The sequence below is a fragment of the Typopeltis vanoorti genome, chromosome 11 (assembly GCF_054136105.1).
Source record: "Typopeltis vanoorti isolate ZY-2024b chromosome 11, IOZ_Tvanoo_1.0, whole genome shotgun sequence".
Lineage (NCBI taxonomy): Eukaryota > Metazoa > Arthropoda > Arachnida > Uropygi > Thelyphonidae > Typopeltis > Typopeltis vanoorti.
In genome coordinates this window covers 104,444,457-104,462,979 of record NC_143559.1, presented here as the reverse complement: position 1 = coordinate 104,462,979, position 18,523 = coordinate 104,444,457, and the positions used below count along the sequence as shown (strand labels likewise).

Genomic DNA, 18,523 nt, shown 5'->3' with positions numbered 1-18,523 from the left:
GCGGTGGCCCTACTCAGAGACAGGCAAAAACCTATCCCGAAGCAGAGCCTCTCAAGGCCAGCCCCCAACAAGTTCCGACCCCTATCGAGGTCTCATTAGTGGGAGCCAGGCTAAAAAAAATCAAGATTTTAGTAATACAGAGCTTATGAGTATTTTATCAGAACAAGTTCCCATAAGGTGTTTTAACCTTATTAAATAAAAATCTCAGGAGGAGAGATAGATGTAGAAAGTATTTTACCTTCGGTATAATAAATGTTAAAGATACCAAATTATTTTAAACCTGGTTTTTCTACATCTATCTCCCCAATGATGAGACCTCAATAAAGGTCGAAACCGGTCTGTGTAGTGGCCCCTTGCCTTTAATACATAGCATCATACATCTCTTCCAGGAGATGTGCTTTGCATTATGGGTAAATATTAAGAATAGTGATCAGAGCTTATCCACCTTTTACCATGAGTTGCCTTGGTCTTGCACTACGTGTGGGATCACCTAGACTTGCAATACTTGGAGGCGCAAACTTGACTTACTTGTCTGTTTGCTTACTTGGGAAATGGAGTAAAACCAGGTTTAAAATAGCTTGGTATCTTTAACATTTATTATACCCAAGATAAAATACTTTCTATATATATATATATATATATATATATATATATATATATATATATATATATATATATATATATATATATATATATATATATATATATATATATATATATACTGCTTGGTAAGAAGTTAACTTACACTGCTTGCTAAGAAGTCAACGGACACTTACATGATCAAGGTGCTTCATGCCATATAACGAGTCACGTGTTTGTATCCTGTATCAGTTGTAGCAATATGATACTCCAAAGCCAGTGGAACTGTGCCCGGTTGAAAGACCTGTGAGAAGGGAACTGATGGAGTTTGGAAGAGGCGTTGTGATAGGATGCTATGTTGCAGGCCTAACTGTTCTGCAAATTGAATTGGGCCATCCCAGATCGATTCAATAATACCATACTGAGATAGAAGTGCAGGAAGTTAATTGCGAGTGCTAGACGCAGTGGGCGACTCGCTCACGGAACATAACCGCGGGGTACTATGAAGGATAACATTTAAAAACCGCCAGTCGTAGACAGTTATGTTGAATGTGGAGTTCAAAGCATCGACTGGAACACCAGTCTGCACAAAAACTTCAGAACTGTGGCTGACAACACGATCATGGGTTTCCATGATAGGATCGTAATGTGAAAGCCCCACATTACTCATACCAACATGCAGTGTCGTATTCAGTTGTGCAAAGAGCGGGTACAGTAGAATAGGCAAGCTTGGAAAGCAGTGTTATAAAGCGACGAATCACGCTACTCCTTCTGCCGAGCAGATGGACGGGCCGGTGAACGTCTCTTAACAGAATGAGTAACCCCAACCATGAAATTCGGAGATAGTGGTGCGATGGTATGGTCCTGTTTTTCCTGGTTTGGCGTTGGACCTCTGTTTGTGGTGCCACGAACATTGATCTCTGAGAGGTATCTGAACATTCTGGACAATGCAATATTTCCTACTTTGTGGCGTTTCTACGAAATTGATCATTATCTCTTTCGGCAAGACAATGTATCGTGTCTTAAGGCTTCTGTAACTGGCCTCGACAGGTCTCCAAATCCTGTTGAACATCTCTGAGATGAACTGGAGCATCGGGTGAGATGAAGAGACATCCGCCCACAACCACATACCTAAATACAAGGTATATATATATATATATATATATATATATATAAAACTTTCTACATCTATCTTTCATCCTGAGATTTTTATTTAATAAGGTCAAAGCACCTTATGGTAACTTATAAGCTCTTAAATACTTATAAGCTCTGCATTACTTAACCTGAATATTTCTAAGCCTGACTCCCACTGATGAGACCTCAATAGAGGTCGAAACCGGTCTGGGTAGTGGCCCCTTGCCTTTAATGCATAGCATCATACATCTCCTCAAGGAGATGGGCTTTGCATTAAGGGTAAATATTAAGAATAGTGATCAGAGCTTATTCTATTTTTACCACGAGTTGCCTAGACTTGTATTACTTCACGGGTCACCTAGACTTGCAATATATGCAGGCGCAAACTCGACTTATTTGTCTGTTTGCTTACTTGGGAAATGGAGTAAAAAACCAGGTTTAAAACAGCTTGGCATCTTTAAGATATATATATATATACCTTGTATTTATTTAAATAATTAAGCGTTTTCGGCATATAAAAAAGAAAATGCTTAAAATGTTAAAATGTAAGACAGTTCAATGAGTATTGTTTCATGAGGTTGCCTCAAGAATACATTCTGTCAGGAACGGGATTTGGACCCGCGCCCTTCGACGAGGACCAAATCTAAATTCTGGCGCATGAGACCACTCGAGCACCCTGAATGGCTACTTTGCTACCGTAACGATATGGCGGTGAGGTGAATCAATTCTATAGATAAACAATCCATACTACGATCTTTTATTTACAAGTTGCCATTTTATGTACGAATGATTCGAGGTAGATTGAACATTGACCTTATATTTAGATGCTGTACAATGATTCTTGTTTGCTAATCTCAATATTGAAGCACAGAGAGATAATAGCCTAACTAATAAATAACGTTTATCGATCCCATTATTAATATACAAAATAGTGTTTTTCTCCATGTTAAGACAGTAGAGTACACAACCGTAGAGGAAATGTCGGTTAACTGCCTAAGTGGGTTATTAAAAATGCACATATTAATCAATTCCATTTTTGAATGAAAAAAGTCCCCCGCCTTTTTTTTTTATTTTAAGAAATATTCTGTAAATGCTTCTGGATGAAAGAATACTGTCGAGGATTGTTCTGCTCGATATGAATAGATATTTGTGAGAAAATACGCTAGAATCTCTTTCTCTCTAAATATTAAATAGGAAATTATGTATCTATTAGAAATACTTACTTGTCAAGTATTTAAGAATTTATAAATAAAACTTACAACGCATTCTTAACCATATGAAGGAATTTTCATTGTTACAAAAACAAAATTAAATAATAATCCTTCGTTCTTTCCGATAAACCACACCTTAATAATAAACTATTTTTTAAATTCAAATAAAAATCAGATTTATTACGTTGAGTATTATATGAAGAAATTTTTGTTTATGAAGTGTAGACTTTATTTTCTCTGTTGTTTTTCAGAATGTTCGATACCTGCATCCTCCGCCGATTCTATATCCCACCCCTCCCCTCCCCCCCCGTCCACCCTTTGGATTAGTATTTTTGCGTTCATTCACACTTGAAGTGTCTATATAATGAAATTAATAAAAAAATTAATGTCAGCTTTGTAAAAATTTTGTTGCAGTTTTTAAATATAATTTTTGTGCATAATCATATAGTTACAAGAATCCTACAATTTAACCTCTTTATATACCATAAATATGTTTCATTTTATTATGTACTTATTTTTCATAAAACCATTCAGGAATATCAATTTTTTCCTTTGACAATCTTGATATCTGCCTTCCCTGTGCCGGTATTGATGCAGATCTAATGTTACTAACAGAAAACATTAATATTTAAATAAATATTTATTTTACATATCATTTTGGCTATTCAATAAATTTGCAGGGTGATTATAATTAAAGTTCACATTTAGAAAGGTTGTTACTGAATAACTACTCAGCGGAACGATTCAATATTTAATACGATGATCTGTGTGGCAATGTAATATTATTTGGCGCAAAAACCAACGTTAATTTTAAAAGTTGACACATGACAATGCAATACATGTAAATTACATATGATACTGCTGGTATGCAGTGAATCGCTGCGACCGTACCATTTATACAAATGACAAATATCCCCCAATGACGTTTGCTTCGAAAGAAGCTTCTATAAAAGCAGAGGAATGGGTCAGTTCATTGCCTGTGAGCAGACAACGTGTTAGAGCACAATGTCACCATTGCCGAAGGATCGCGCACTTCTCGTGAAGTTGTTCTACCAAAATAACAGCTCTGCCTTGACGGCATTGCGAAAGTTAGGAACATTAAGGGATTAAGCACGGATGCTATGACTGCAAATGGTTTACGCAAAATGATTCGGAAATTTGAACAGACAGGTTACTTAGGCGTCAAACCTGGCAGAGGACGGAAAACCATCAAACGGCAGCCAGTTGAGGAATCAGCTACAGCGTTAGGGAAAGATATGATGGCAGTGTCGTAGGAAGCAGCAACGCACGGCGTATTGCATGGTCTTTAGACAAATCCGTAAGCACGGTTCACAGTCGTAAGGCAAATTTTGCGCTGTCATCCTTACAAGATTTCATCCGTTCAGCAATTGCTTAATCCTGACCGAACCGCACGAGAAACATTTGCCTGCAGTTTCTTGCTCGGACTCAACTGGACAACGACTGGCCATCGAACATTTTCTGGATTGACAAAGCTCACTTCCATCTGGACGGTGCTGTGAATACGCACAACTGCAGAATTTGAGCAACAGTGAACCCACACGTCGTGCGACAGATTCTACTTCATTTCCCCAAGATCACCATTTGTGTGGTTTTATTGCGGAATTAATTATCGAACTCTTTTCGATGAGCTCGGTCCTGCGTCTCGTTAGCTGCACTGTTAATGGACAGAGATATGAATCTCTCTCTCTCTCTCTCTTAGCCAATCAGGTATTCCACTTCAACAGCGTCAGTCCTGGAATTCAACAGTTTTTATGCAGGATGGTGCCCCTCCTCACATCGCCATTCATGTCAAGCAGTTGCTTCAGGCACATTTTAAGATAAGATAAAGTTTATTATTATTATTCTCATCACCAGGGCCGTCGCCAGATTACACCGCGCCCTGAAGCAAACAATTAAATATCGCCCGTGATGGATTATAAGACAAAAATATAAGAAAATCTCCAATTGCTATTTTGTTTTTATTACAAGAAAAACATTAATGCAAAACAATTACATAATAATATTAATCAAATCTTTGCTCTACGGTGATATCGCACAATAAAACTGTTTTAGCAAATAATTTCTAATCAGTTTAAGCTTGGAAAAACTTCTTTCCGCACTTGCTACGCTAACAGGATTGTTAACAATATGCTTAGTCCTTATAAGGACTGGCTTAAAGGGGCGAAGCAAAAATGCTTTTCATCTTCCCCGTTATCTGTAGAGGATAGTGTAGGGAAGGTGTTATTGAGCTATTAAAGCTCTGATCATGGCAGGAGGGTAACAGCAATAGCCAAGCCTCAGTTAGAACTTTATTGGCTACAGCATTGCCATCCATTACCCTCCAAGGGTATTCGGCTTCTCTCCACTGTCAAACCAATATGCTTAGGGCGGTGGAGTTTGTTATATATACAGTATATATATATATATATATGATAAAATTTGGTGAGGACTGATTTTCTCTTGTGTTATTTTTGAGAGAATTTTTAATTCTTCAAATAAATGTATTGCATCTACATCAGATGTTTTGCAACAGCTCAAAGCAATTTCCAAGTCTTTACAATGTTTCGTTCGAATTCCAGTTACGTAAAATATTTATATTATATAAAAATCCAAATAGATCATTGTATGATCGCAGCTGATGAAATCTATTTTTGTAAGCTATAGCTGTATCAATTAAGACGTTAAAAACATTAACTTCAAAAAGGTTTTTCGGGATCGCTTGCGGCTCATCATGGCTCTCATAGGAAAACATTTTTTTTTTTTTTTATTATTATTCTTACATGAGGAAATTCCAGTGGTACATCAAGTTTTTTTGCAATTTTAGTTGCTGTTGTTTTCATTTTGTTGAAATCCGTTTTTCCCTATTTGTTGAGAAATATATTACACAATCTGCAAATATCTCTGTACCTAATTCAGTGACATAATAAAACTAATTGTTTTTCGTGCGTCTGCAGTGTAGTAGCTGTTGCGGAGGGCGTGTTGTTTACTGCAGGGAGCGACTGCAGTAAACAACACGATTGCGATAGTAACTCGCAATTTGAGTAGGAGTTTAAATTAATTTAAATTAATTAACGTTTAAATTAATTATTTTTTTCTTAATAATGATTCCATGCGTTAATGATGCATAGCCGAAAATTGCCACATACCCCTCAAGACCTTTCACATACCCCCTGAAGGGGGGGGGGGGGTACGCATACCACACTTTGAGAAACACTGATCTAATAAGTGGATTCTCAAAGTGTGGTATGCGTACATGGCTGACAGAAGATGATATAGTTAGTGGGATAGAATGTGTGGGTATAGTGTGTTCAAGAGGGACAGAGAGAATAAAATGGAGGGAGGAGTGTTATTGATGATAGCTGATGAACTGCAGCCAAGGAGAATTGAAGTTGTATTTCAGGATAGTGAAAAGAGCTCATTTGAGGCTATTTGTATGAGATTGAGACTAGTAGAATAAAATATACAGTTGGATGCTGCTATAGACCAGGTGATGTAATAGATGGTGGAGATAGTCATAGACAAATTGATGAAATGAATGGAAGGAGGGTAATTATTATGGGGAATTTCAACTATGATAACATTGATTAGAAGGAGGAGAGGACACATGTGAGGAAGGAACTGGATTTTATTCAGTTACTAAAGGATAACTATCTGAGACAGCATGTAATGGAAAATACTAGGAGTTCGAGAGTGCTTCTGATAGCATCTGAGAATTTGACTGTAATGAATATGACCATGTTGCCACCTATTGGTGAGAGAGTAATCATAGGTCTTGACCTGGGAGGTGGCTAAATGTGTGAAATTTTCGATTAAGACAGGGTATATGTAGAATTACCGTGCTGGCAAGTATGACAAACTTAGGAGATTGCTTGGTTCAGTGCCATGGCATGCAAAACTGCAAGGGCTGGATGTTGTTAGGGAATGGGAAGTGGTCAAGGAGCATTTCATGAGATTATGGCTGACTGTATACCTAGAGTCCGAATAGTAAATCAAGTAGGGGTTAAATGGATGAATAACACCATTAAACTTGAGTTGCAAAAAAAGAAACAACTGTGGAAGGAATTTTTAAGGAGAAAGGTGACCTGCAGGCACATGAACGGTATAAAGCGCAGTTCAGAAGGGTAACGAGTGTGGTAAGAAAAGCAAAAACGGATTATGAAAGGAAATTAGCCATGCAAGCTAAAGAGAATCCCAAACAGTTCTTTCAATATGTTGCAAGTAAAAGAAAAACTGTACACGGCAGAATGATTTTAAGGAATGCCGATAGTAGGGAGGTCACTGAATCAGTCGATATAGTGGAATTACTTTGCAAGAGTATATCATTCAGGTGGTGACATTGAAGGAATGAATGATTATACACTTCATTCACCACAATTCCCATATAACCATTAGGTTATATGGGAATTGTGGTGAATGAAGTGGAGGTAAATAGTCTATTACAGAACCTTAATGTCAATACATCTGTGGGATTGGATGGTATACCTGCACGGGTCTTACGTGATGCGGCTACCCATGGCTAATCTGGTAAGTTGTTTGTAGACAGTTTTTTGTCAAACGAAATAGTTCGAAGTTAAACAATGATTGAACAACGTAGTGATGTTTCTTGGGAACAAGTTGTCTAAGACGTTGATGACTTCCACAACTGGAATGTTGGTAAACAGAGATGTGACGTCAAGGCTTGCTAGTATATCATCTTGAGAGATAGGGATGTTTTTAATTTTTCAATAAAATGTTGTGAGTTTTTGATATAAGTATCCGAGTTGTGGATGTGTTGTTGTAAAATCTTGGCTAGATATTTAGACAGTTGGTAAGTTGGTGAATAGATTCCATCAACTATTGGACATAATGGTGTACCTTCTTTATGTATTTTAGGAACGCCATACAATCTTGGAGTAAACGGGTGCATGGATTTTAGCTTTCTTATTAAGTCCATAGGCTAGTTTGTCATTCCACGTAATAGTTCATTGGTGTCGTTATTGTTTTTTTGCGTAGGATCTGTACTGAGAACGTCATAAACAGAACTAATGGATTATCTCAACCAAATCAATAGTTTCCACCATACCATCAAATTCACATTAGAAATTGAAAAAGATGAAAAACTTCCTAGACATCCTAATAAAGAAACAAACCAATAACAGTATCAACCTATCTGTGTATAGAAAACCTACGAATACTGGACCTTACCTCCATTTCAACTCTTTACATCATATATCCCAGAAACTTAGCATTGTCCATATGCTTAAGAAAAGAGCTATACAGTACACCACAGACCAAGATGACTTACAAAAAGAATACTACAATATCCAGAGAGCTATCCTTAAATGGTTATCCTAAAAGGCTCTGCAACAAGATTCTCTTTTTGGATATAACACAAAGACAACGTGATGACACCCAATACATCAGTACTATAACTATTCCATTTGTCAGAAGCATTTCCAAAAAATTGGCTATCCTTCTAAAACCACACAATATTAGAGTAGAATTCAAGCTAGTCAATACTATTCGGAAATTTTTTAGATCACCGAAAGACCCTCAACCATTCTACAAGTACTCTGGAGTATATAATATACCTTGTTTCGGTAGTGTTAATTACATTGGTCAGACCTCTAGAAGCTTCGAAGCGAGACAGAAGGAGCACATAGGCTATGTTAGAAACAACAGACAAGATTTTTCAGGCCTTTCTTTCCATTTTGCCTCTACCAACCATCTTATTGAGTGGGATAAGAGTCATATGCCCTATATAGAAGAGAACTACCATTCTAGAACCTTCAAGGAGAGTAGTAGGGGTGGCTCTAGTGACCAGATCAAGATCAAGATAAGATAAGGAATCGTGACGTGATTGGTTGATGACGTCATTGTGAGCATGGCTTCATGAGTTTGGAATGTTTGGAATTTCCCTGTGGGCAACTGTGTCACTGGCTTCAGTTCTTGTGTTTTGGTTCGCGTATGGAATTATGGGTGATGGTAGAGATAAGGATTCGTGTTGTGATTGGTGGTGCACTATTGACCAGATGAAGATCAAGATAAGATAAGGAATCGTGTCGTGGGTGTGTGTTGTTTTCAGAAGTAGATAAGTGACGTCATTTGTTATTTGTAAATAAATGTCGTCATTTGTTATTTGTAAATAAGTGACGTTGTTGTTTTGAATGGAAAGGATGATATTAGTGGATAAGAAATCGTGTCGTGATTGGTGGGACACTTCTGACCAGATCAAGATCAAGATAAGATAAGGAATCGTGACGTGAATGTTTGTTGTTATTGAGTTTGGAATGATAATTTAATTTAACTATATTCTATGTCACACAAACATACAGTTTTTTTTTCTTCTCTAGATGGTTGTACTAATTTTCCAATACATTTTGGGTATTTCTTTCCTGTTAAAGTGTGGGAATTCTTAGAGAAAGTCGTGATGGCTCTCGTGTTTCGATCTTTTCTGAATAATTAATTATATACTTAAAGTACCTGTCCTTAAACACACACACACACACACACACATACACATTAGACATAAAAAATCGCTAATGTGTCCATGTTGATACTCTAATATATAACCTATGATTATTCTTATGGAAAAAAAAAAAACTATTCAGTATTAGAATTACGCTTACCAAACAACATGCGATCAGTTATGTTTAAGTTAAAAAAGTACTTACAGCCTTCCAGATGACTCTTCGAAATTCGATTATTCCAAAATAGTTCAATTTTATATCCACAACACAACACAAACACAAAAACCACAAAGAATGAAATTTCTGTAAATACTGTAACCTGAACTAGTTACTTCGTCCTTTAGATTACGGAGCGTAGATGGTGAGGTTTCGTCATTGCAATATCCCCCAGCGAGCGCTTTTCTTCAAAGGGGATGACATGAGTCACATCCGTAAATTGGGAATTTATTTTCCAACACTTAATATTTCTCATTAAGTCTTTTACAGTAGGTTTTCTGAATATTCCAATTGTTAATTAACATGTATTCACAGAACACAAACACAAATCTGAAAAGAACATTTCACTTTTTCATTATAGCTTACTGTGGCTAACATATATTCACACCACAAAAACACACAAAACATAGGAGTTGATAGATATTTCTGTAAATAACCAGAAAAGCTAGTGGACTACTTAATTTACTTTAGTATCCGTTTGGTTCTCTGTATTAATCTTTCCCACGGGTGCCCATCCTCGGTAGGAAGCTCTATGCGCTGTTTTGTTTAGGGTAAGTGTTATTTCCGGTTTCGAATTCCGATTGCTGTTAGAGTATGGAATTCAGACAAGTGAAATTATTATTTTTTTTTTTCAAATTGATTGGTTATTTTCTGTATTTTACTTTTGCAGGTCATATTCTAACAGAATAACTGAGCAGAATTAATAAATATATATAAAGTATATGAGACTTAGTTGAATATTTAATTTAGATTACTATCCGATTGGTTCGTTCTCTGTTTAATTCCTTCCCACAGTTGCTCATGCTATGTTTCCTAAGCTTGGTAGGAAAGTCTATGCGCCTTTTTGTTTAGGGTAAGTGTAATTTCCTGTTTCGAATTCCGAGTGCTGTTAAGGTATGGAATTCTGACAAGTGAAATTTTTTTTTTTTTTTTTTTTCAAATTGAATGGCTATTTTCTGTATTTTACTTTTAAAAATCAGTTTAATTACATATTCTAACAGAATAACTGAGCAAAATTAACGAATAAATAAAATGTGAATTTATTTTCCAACACTGTAGATTTCTCACGAATTTCAGATTTCAGAAGTAGATTTAGTAGAAGTAGACGTAGATTTCAGAAGTCGTATCTTAAAGATATCTCTCTCTTATCCGGTCGCCAACTTGTTGTACCTAGGTGAAAAATAGTGTGTGTGTGTAGTAACGTGTTGGTTTAAAATATCTAATGGCTCTGTAAAATAACCAAATTCTAGCAGTATTGTAATTTCAGGTGAAATCTTCTGCACTAAAATTCTGGTTATTAAAATAATACTCGATTTTTTTTTTTTTTGCTTCCAAGAGTTGACAGATTCTTGATATATTTGAGGGCTTGCATGAACAAATAAGACTTTTAACTCACTGAGTCAAAAAAAATAAATAAATAAAATAAAATAACAAAAATCTAGTTAGTTTGTAGCATTAAATTTTACAAGGAGAAAAAAAAAAAAAAGTTATCTTCCTTCTTAAATTTGTATAACACATATACGACACCCAATTTGTTCATTTTAATTTACACATTTTATTGAATGAAATATTATTTACAAATTGTATTTACTGAATCTAACAATACAGAAAATAAATAAATAAACTGAAAAATACATCAAAGGTTCTTCCCAGACTTGTGGAATTGCCATCACATGGTTTTTGACAACGTGACTCTCATCTGAAAGTTAATTTTTCGTTTGGCATTCGTTGGGAATTTATTATTGTAGTAAAATTAAGGGTTGTGTATTTATTTCTTTGAATCCAATACGCATACTTCAGAGAATTATTAAAAGCACAGAATCTTTCGTTATGTTTCCAAAAGCATTTAAAAGTACACATTATGTTTTCACATTTTGGGCATCCAATTTCATTTAAATCAAGAACAGGCCTCCCTATTAACTTCGTTAATGTTTTTGATTTTTCTCTTCCTTTGGCAAGTAATATATGATATTTGCATGTTGATTCTATCATCCAATTTCTTAGTTTGTCCAAAGATAGTGAACCAGTTTCCCACTTCAGCTGATGGTTATATTTTATTAACCAAGAATTCTGTTTTTTAACTCTTTCAGGTAATTCTTTCCAACTACAAGGTGATTTTGTCACTGCATATCTTACACTAATTCCATCAGAAATACAAATTTCTTTAGGAAATAAATTTGAACTCTTGTTCAACAAAAATTGTACATCAATTATCCCAATGATAGCTGGAAATTCGTATTTTTCACCCACTGTCGATTTTTCATAATCGTTTTCCTTCATTCTTCTTCGATTACTTCATATGGCACCACAAATAAATAGTTATTTATTATTATTTCACTGATTATTAGCTCTGATTGTTTACTTTATGGTAACATTCGTTTATAAATTCTAAACAATTAGAACTTTTCACAAAGAAACTTTCAAAGAATTTGTGGCTCACCCATTATTTTTGCATTACCAAACACAAATCACAAAACAGCAGCTGCAGTAGTCCAAAGTCACTCGACTCTCTGGTATTTTCTTATAGTACTGTTTACACTTACCATCCCCTACCCTGACCGTTCCTTCAAAAATGAACCTTTTGCGCAGATGACTCAACGACATGTTTTCACATGCTGTTGGATATACTGTTGGTGTATTTTTATCTTACTTTGTGTAGGGAAAAGTAAAATTTGTATATGTGTTTTCTGTAGAGTACAAACATTTTCTCAATGCCAAACTTTAAAGAAGTGTTAAACTCACGTTTTGTTGGTTTAATTAGGTGCTTCTCTCTTTCTCTCTCTCTCACTCTCTCTCTCTCTCTCTCTCTCTCTCTCTCTCTCTCTCTCTCTCTCTCTGTAAAAATAACCAAATTCTAACAGTTCGGATTTTCGATTATGTGAACGATTTGTTTTCAGATAACTCAAATAATGTCAATAGGTAGCATTAGACAATTTCTAAAATAATCAATACATGGATTTTCGTTTTCAACACCTTTTTTTTTTTTCCTGTCCTGGCATTAATTTCACAGTTGTGATTTTTTAAAAATAATTAAACAGAATTGCATTAAGATATAAAGTTGTGGATTTAAATATCAAGATCTAATCAGAATAAGTGAGTAAAAATTCACTGTGGAAAAACACAACAACAAAAACACACATCTTTGTTCATTTAATTTTACAAATGCACATTTTATTTTGCTGAAATACTATTTACAAGTATATTCACTGAGAAAAATTCGAAACATGTAATTACCTAAAAATATTTCACAATATTTAGTTTAGACTCTTAGCATTTTCCAAAGAGTTCAATGAATAAAATTTTTGTTACTCACTGTTTCTTGGTTACATTACATCAAAATAGCTGGTCACGCAAAAGAATTTTTAAATCAGATACCATGGTAACCACACTTCCATACGTTTGATATTGTGTCAGCCTGGAAATGACCCCATGCCTCGCTAAACATTCTGTGTATTCTTTTGTCAGCAAATATACACAAACAGTTTTTGTAAAATGTTCGTAAATGTCCCAAAATAAAGAATCTTTATCGAATTGGATAAAATCTTGAAAGTCTAATTTTACCATTGATGAATTTAAATGTTGAGCGATAATTTTTCCCATTAAACGGACAGATGGTAATTCAGTTTCCAAAAATAGTAAATGATTATCAATGTCGTACATTTTTGTTGAAAATCTCTCAGCTTCTTCACAACTAATAGAAAAAACCTTACTTCCATCAGCTCCTGTATCATCAAGTATTAGTTCCCCATCTTGGCATTTCAGAATATAACAATCACCGAGGTCCATTTCGTAGTCAACTCTTCTTTGCAAGTAGCCGAGGATATCAGACCACTTCCTGCATAATTTTTCCCAAGTGGTCCGGGATAAATACATCACAATGTACGTGTCTTCTAAAATAATAATCGGTTTCCATCCTTTTAGAGCTAGGTGAAGAGTTTTGTCTCGTGCTATTTTCCTGAAGAAAGAAAATTTCAATGACTTTTGTGGCTCACCCATTATTTTACTTTACTTTACTTTCCTGGATACCAATCACCACAACACAATACGATAACTTCACAGGATGAACGAATTGTCGTAACTGCAAAGACACTTGACTCGTTTATTTTTCCTTATAGTACTGTTTACCTGACCTTAACCCTGACCGTTCCTTCCAAAATGAAACTTTTGCACAGATGATTCACGGACATGTTTCTACATGTTGTTGGATAAACCATGACGACAATGACGGATGTGTGTCACCCTGGGAAAATTCCAAGATATCTTATCTCAAAAACATCACCCACAATTCCATAGCCAAACAAAACATGACAACAATGTCGTTATGTGTTTGGATATTTCTGGGGAACATATGTCTCTCATACTGTGATATCACAGAGGGTGACAGATGTCTTCCCTGCAGTGCTCCCCCACCTAACCCCATCACCCTAGTCTCTCACAATCCCCTCTCCTCCAGAAGATGTCTGCTCAGCCTAGTGGAGATGAGCGAGCTCATCATTTGCGGATATCTTTTAGTGATGTCACCTCCAATTGATACTGATAACTTTTTTGGGAAAAAAAAAATTTTAAAAACTGGTTTTTTATGATAACTTTTTAGGAAAAAACGCATTTTTTATGAAAACGTTTTTGGAAAAAAAAATAAAAAAACGCGTTTTTTTATTTTTTTTCCCAAAATAAAATAATTTACAAATACAATTTGTAAATAATATTTCATTTAATAAAATGTGTAAATTAAAATGAACAAATTGGGTGTCGTATATGTGTTATACAAATTTAAGAAGGAAGATAACTTTTTTTTTTTTTTTTTCTCATTGTAAAATTTAATGCCACAAACTAACTAGATTTTTGTTATTTTATTTTATTTATTTATTTTTTTGACTCAGTGAGTTAAAAGTCTTATTTGTTCATGCAAGCCCACAAATATATCAAGAATCTGTCAACTCTTGGAAGCAAAAAAAAAAAAAATCGAGTATTATTTTAATAACCAGAATTTTAGTGCAGAAGATTTCACCTGAAATTACAATACTGCTAGAATTTGGTTATTTTACAGAGCCATTAGATATTTTAAACCAACACGTTACTACACACACACACACTATTTTTCACCTAGGTACAACAAGTTGGCGACCGGATAAGAGAGAGATATCTTTAAGATACGACTTCTGAAATCTACGTCTACTTCTACTAAATCTACTTCTGAAATCTGAAATTCGTGAGAAATCTACAGTGTTGGAAAATAAATTCACATTTTATTTATTCGTTAATTTTGCTCAGTTATTCGGTTAGAATATGTAATTAAACTGATTTTTAAAAGTAAAATACAGAAAATAGCCATTCAATTTGAAAAAAAAAAATAATAATTTCACTTGTCAGAATTCCATACCTTAACAGCACTCGGAATTCGAAACAGGAAATTACACTTACCCTAAACAAAAAGGCGCATAGACTTTCCTACCAAGCTTAGGAAACATAGCATGAGCAACTGTGGGAAGGAATTAAACAGAGAACGAACCAATCGGATAGTAATCTAAATTAAATATTCAACTAAGTCTCATATACTTTATATATATTTATTAATTCTGCTCAGTTATTCTGTTAGAATATGACCTGTAAAAGTAAAATACAGAAAATAACCAATCAATTTGAAAAAAAAAAAAATAATTTCACTTGTCTGAATTCCATACTCTAACAGCAATCGGAATTCGAAACCGGAAATAACACTTACCCTAAACAAAACAGCGCATAGAGCTTCCTACCGAGGATGGACACCCGTGGGAAAGATTAATACAGAGAACCAAACGGATACTAAAGTAAATTAAGTAGTCCACTAGCTTTTCTGGTTATTTACAGAAATATCTATCAACTCCTATGTTTTGTGTGTTTTTGTGGTGTGAATATATGTTAGCCACAGTAAGCTATAATGAAAAAGTGAAATGTTCTTTTCAGATTTGTGTTTGTGTTCTGTGAATACATGTTAATCAACAATTGGAATATTCAGAAAACCTACTGTAAAAGACTTAACGAGAAATATTCAGTGTTGGAAAATAAATTCCCAATTTACGGATGTGACTCATGTCATCCCCTTTGAAGAAAAGCGCTCGCTGGGGGATATTGCAATGACGAAACCTCACCATCTACGCTCCGTAATCTAAAGGACGAAGTAACTAGTTCAGGTTACAGTATTTACAGAAATTTCATTCTTTGTGGTTTTTGTGTTTGTGTTGTGTTGTGGATATAAAATTGAACTATTTTGGAATAATCGAATTTCGAAGAGTCATCTGGAAAGCTGTAAGTACTTTTTTAACTTAAACATAACTGATCGCATGTTGTTTGGTAAGCGTAATTCTAATACTGAATAGTTTTTTTTTTCCATAAGAATAATCATAGGTTATATATTAGAGTATCAACATGGACACATTAGCGATTTTTTATGTCTAATGTGTATGTGTGTGTGTGTGTGTGTGTTTAAGGACAGGTACTTTAAGTATATAATTAATTATTCAGAAAAGATCGAAACACGAGAGCCATCACGACTTTCTCTAAGAATTCCCACACTTTAACAGGAAAGAAATACCCAAAATGTATTGGAAAATTAGTACAACCATCTAGAGAAGAAAAAAAAACTGTATGTTTGTGTGACATAGAATATAGTTAAATTAAATTATCATTCTAAACTCAATAACAACAAACATTCGCGTCACGATTCCTTATCTTATCTTGATCTTGATCTGGTCAGAAGTGTCCCACCAATCACGACACGATTTCTTATCCACCAATATCATCCTTTCCATTCAAAACAACAACGTCACTTATTTACAAATAACAAATGACGACATTTATTTACAAATAACAAATGACGTCACTTATCTACTTCTGAAAACAACACACATCCACGACACGATTCCTTATCTTATCTTGATCTTCATCTGGTCAATAGTGCACCACCAATCACAACACGAATCCTTATCTCTACCATCACCCATAATTACATATGCGAACCAAAACACAAGAACTGAAGCCAGTGACACAGTTGCCCACAGGGAAATTCCAAACATTCCAAACTCATGAAGCCATGCTCACAATGACGTCATCAACCAATCACGTCACGATTCCTTATGTTATCTTGATCTTGATCTGGTCACTAGAGCCACCCCTACTACTAAGGAGGCTGCTATGGTCGCCCGTTCAGCAGGAAACCTAAATAAGAATCAAGGTCTAATCCTACTGGAAATTTGGAAAACTTTAATTAGATCACTAAACATCAAAGAAATGAACTTTCACACCAATTGCATTATATCTCGTAACAAATAAATCATGTTCCCGAGACACGCGCTTTGTCTCGCACTGTTCTACGTTTGTATGAATTAGAACTGTCAGTTAAAACCTAATCTGTTACCTTCATATCGCTTACCAATTGTATTCCTGAATATGCCGATAGCAAAAATCGATGAAATTAGTAGGATAATAAATATTACCCACTTGATTAACATTCCTAAAATGTGTTATAGTTTCTTATACAAGTGGTCAAGAAAGAAAATCAAGGAATAATTGTATTATTACATAAAGCAAGAATGGAACTAAAAACGAATGTTACAAAATGCATTATTTTTTTTTTATCACTCTGTGGTTAGAATGATATTGAAAACTAAGGAACAGTTTAAACATAGCCAAAAAGCAATGTACAGCGGCTCAGCACATAAAAAATTATTTTCAAAATTAATCAGTAGATTAATGAGTCCTTGGAGGTATCCCGTAATAATAAGAATTATTAGCAACTCATGGTCACCAATTTTTTTTATAACAAACAGTTATAAAAACTAGTTTAATTTCAGTTAATGTCAATCGACTAGTTTCAGACTTTGACTTTGCCAATGAGTTTTGTAATTTTTACAAATAATTTACTTATTTCGATAGCAAAGAATAAAAATTAATGTGAGGGACGGGATTCGAACCCGCGCCCTCACATGAGGACCAGATCTTAAGTCTGGCGCCTTAGACCACTCGGCCACCCTGACTACGCATGAGCATATCTATATTTAATATACTCATCTCCAATACTGCATTAATGAAGAGTGAAACAACACTTTGATTGTATTGATTGTGCTACTTATAAGCCCTGCTTTCAAAATTTTATCTAATCTTCTTATTGATATAACGAGTGTTATGTAATACCAAAAAAACACAGATTTCATTTATATGAAGTGAAAAATCACCTCAACAGCTCTCAGATATCATGATGAATTCTGATATTGGTTTGTTTTTTTCTAACATACATATCACTGGACACAACACTACTATTATTTTCAAAGGTCTTTTTTGTTATGGACTTCCGTGAACACAATACAATATTAGTCGACAACGTATTTGAAATGAGGTTCATAAAACTTCTTAAGTTGAAAAATTTAACGATCTCCCTGTGAAACAGAGTAGTACAAAATAAGTCAAAGAATACCAAAATTAGTGACTTTTCCTTTTTTTATTTTTATGAGCTTTTTATTTTAATTTTTCTGAGTTTTTTATTTCTTACTTTTCTGAATTTACAAGAAGTTTAAACAAAACTAAGAATAAGAAACAATTAACATAATAAAATTTCATTTTTTGAAGATGTTAATACTGGAGTCAGTGTGTGTGTGTGTGTGTGTGTGTGTGTGTGTGTGTGTGTGTGTGTGTGTGTGTGTGCGTGCAGCATAACTTGTATATTACTCAAATGATTAGCGCAATCCTGAAGTTGTAAAAGATTCTACACTAATATAAATATTGCAATGTATAGTATTGCGAAGTATTATAATGTACAGTATTGTAACCAGTTAACTATTCATGTGATTATTTCACTTAATATTAACAAACTGTGAGGAAGTCAGGTTGCCCGAATGGTATAACGAGCCACACTTAAAATGTGATCTTCGTATGATGATGCGGTTTCGAGTCCTTTTGTTT

At 34.6% G+C, this 18,523-nt stretch overlaps 1 protein-coding gene and 1 non-coding gene across 2 annotated transcripts in view; one reads left to right on the top strand and one right to left on the bottom strand.

The window, feature by feature from the left end:
• The window catches only part of LOC150101896 (uncharacterized), a 314,015-nt gene that overhangs the window by 145,936 nt on the left and 149,556 nt on the right, over positions 1-18,523 (top strand). The gene's annotated exons all lie outside the window — the stretch shown is intronic.
• TRNAL-UAA (transfer RNA leucine (anticodon UAA)) lies at positions 17,518-17,601 on the bottom strand. The gene has a single exon. It is a non-coding gene; the product is annotated as a tRNA-Leu (tRNA).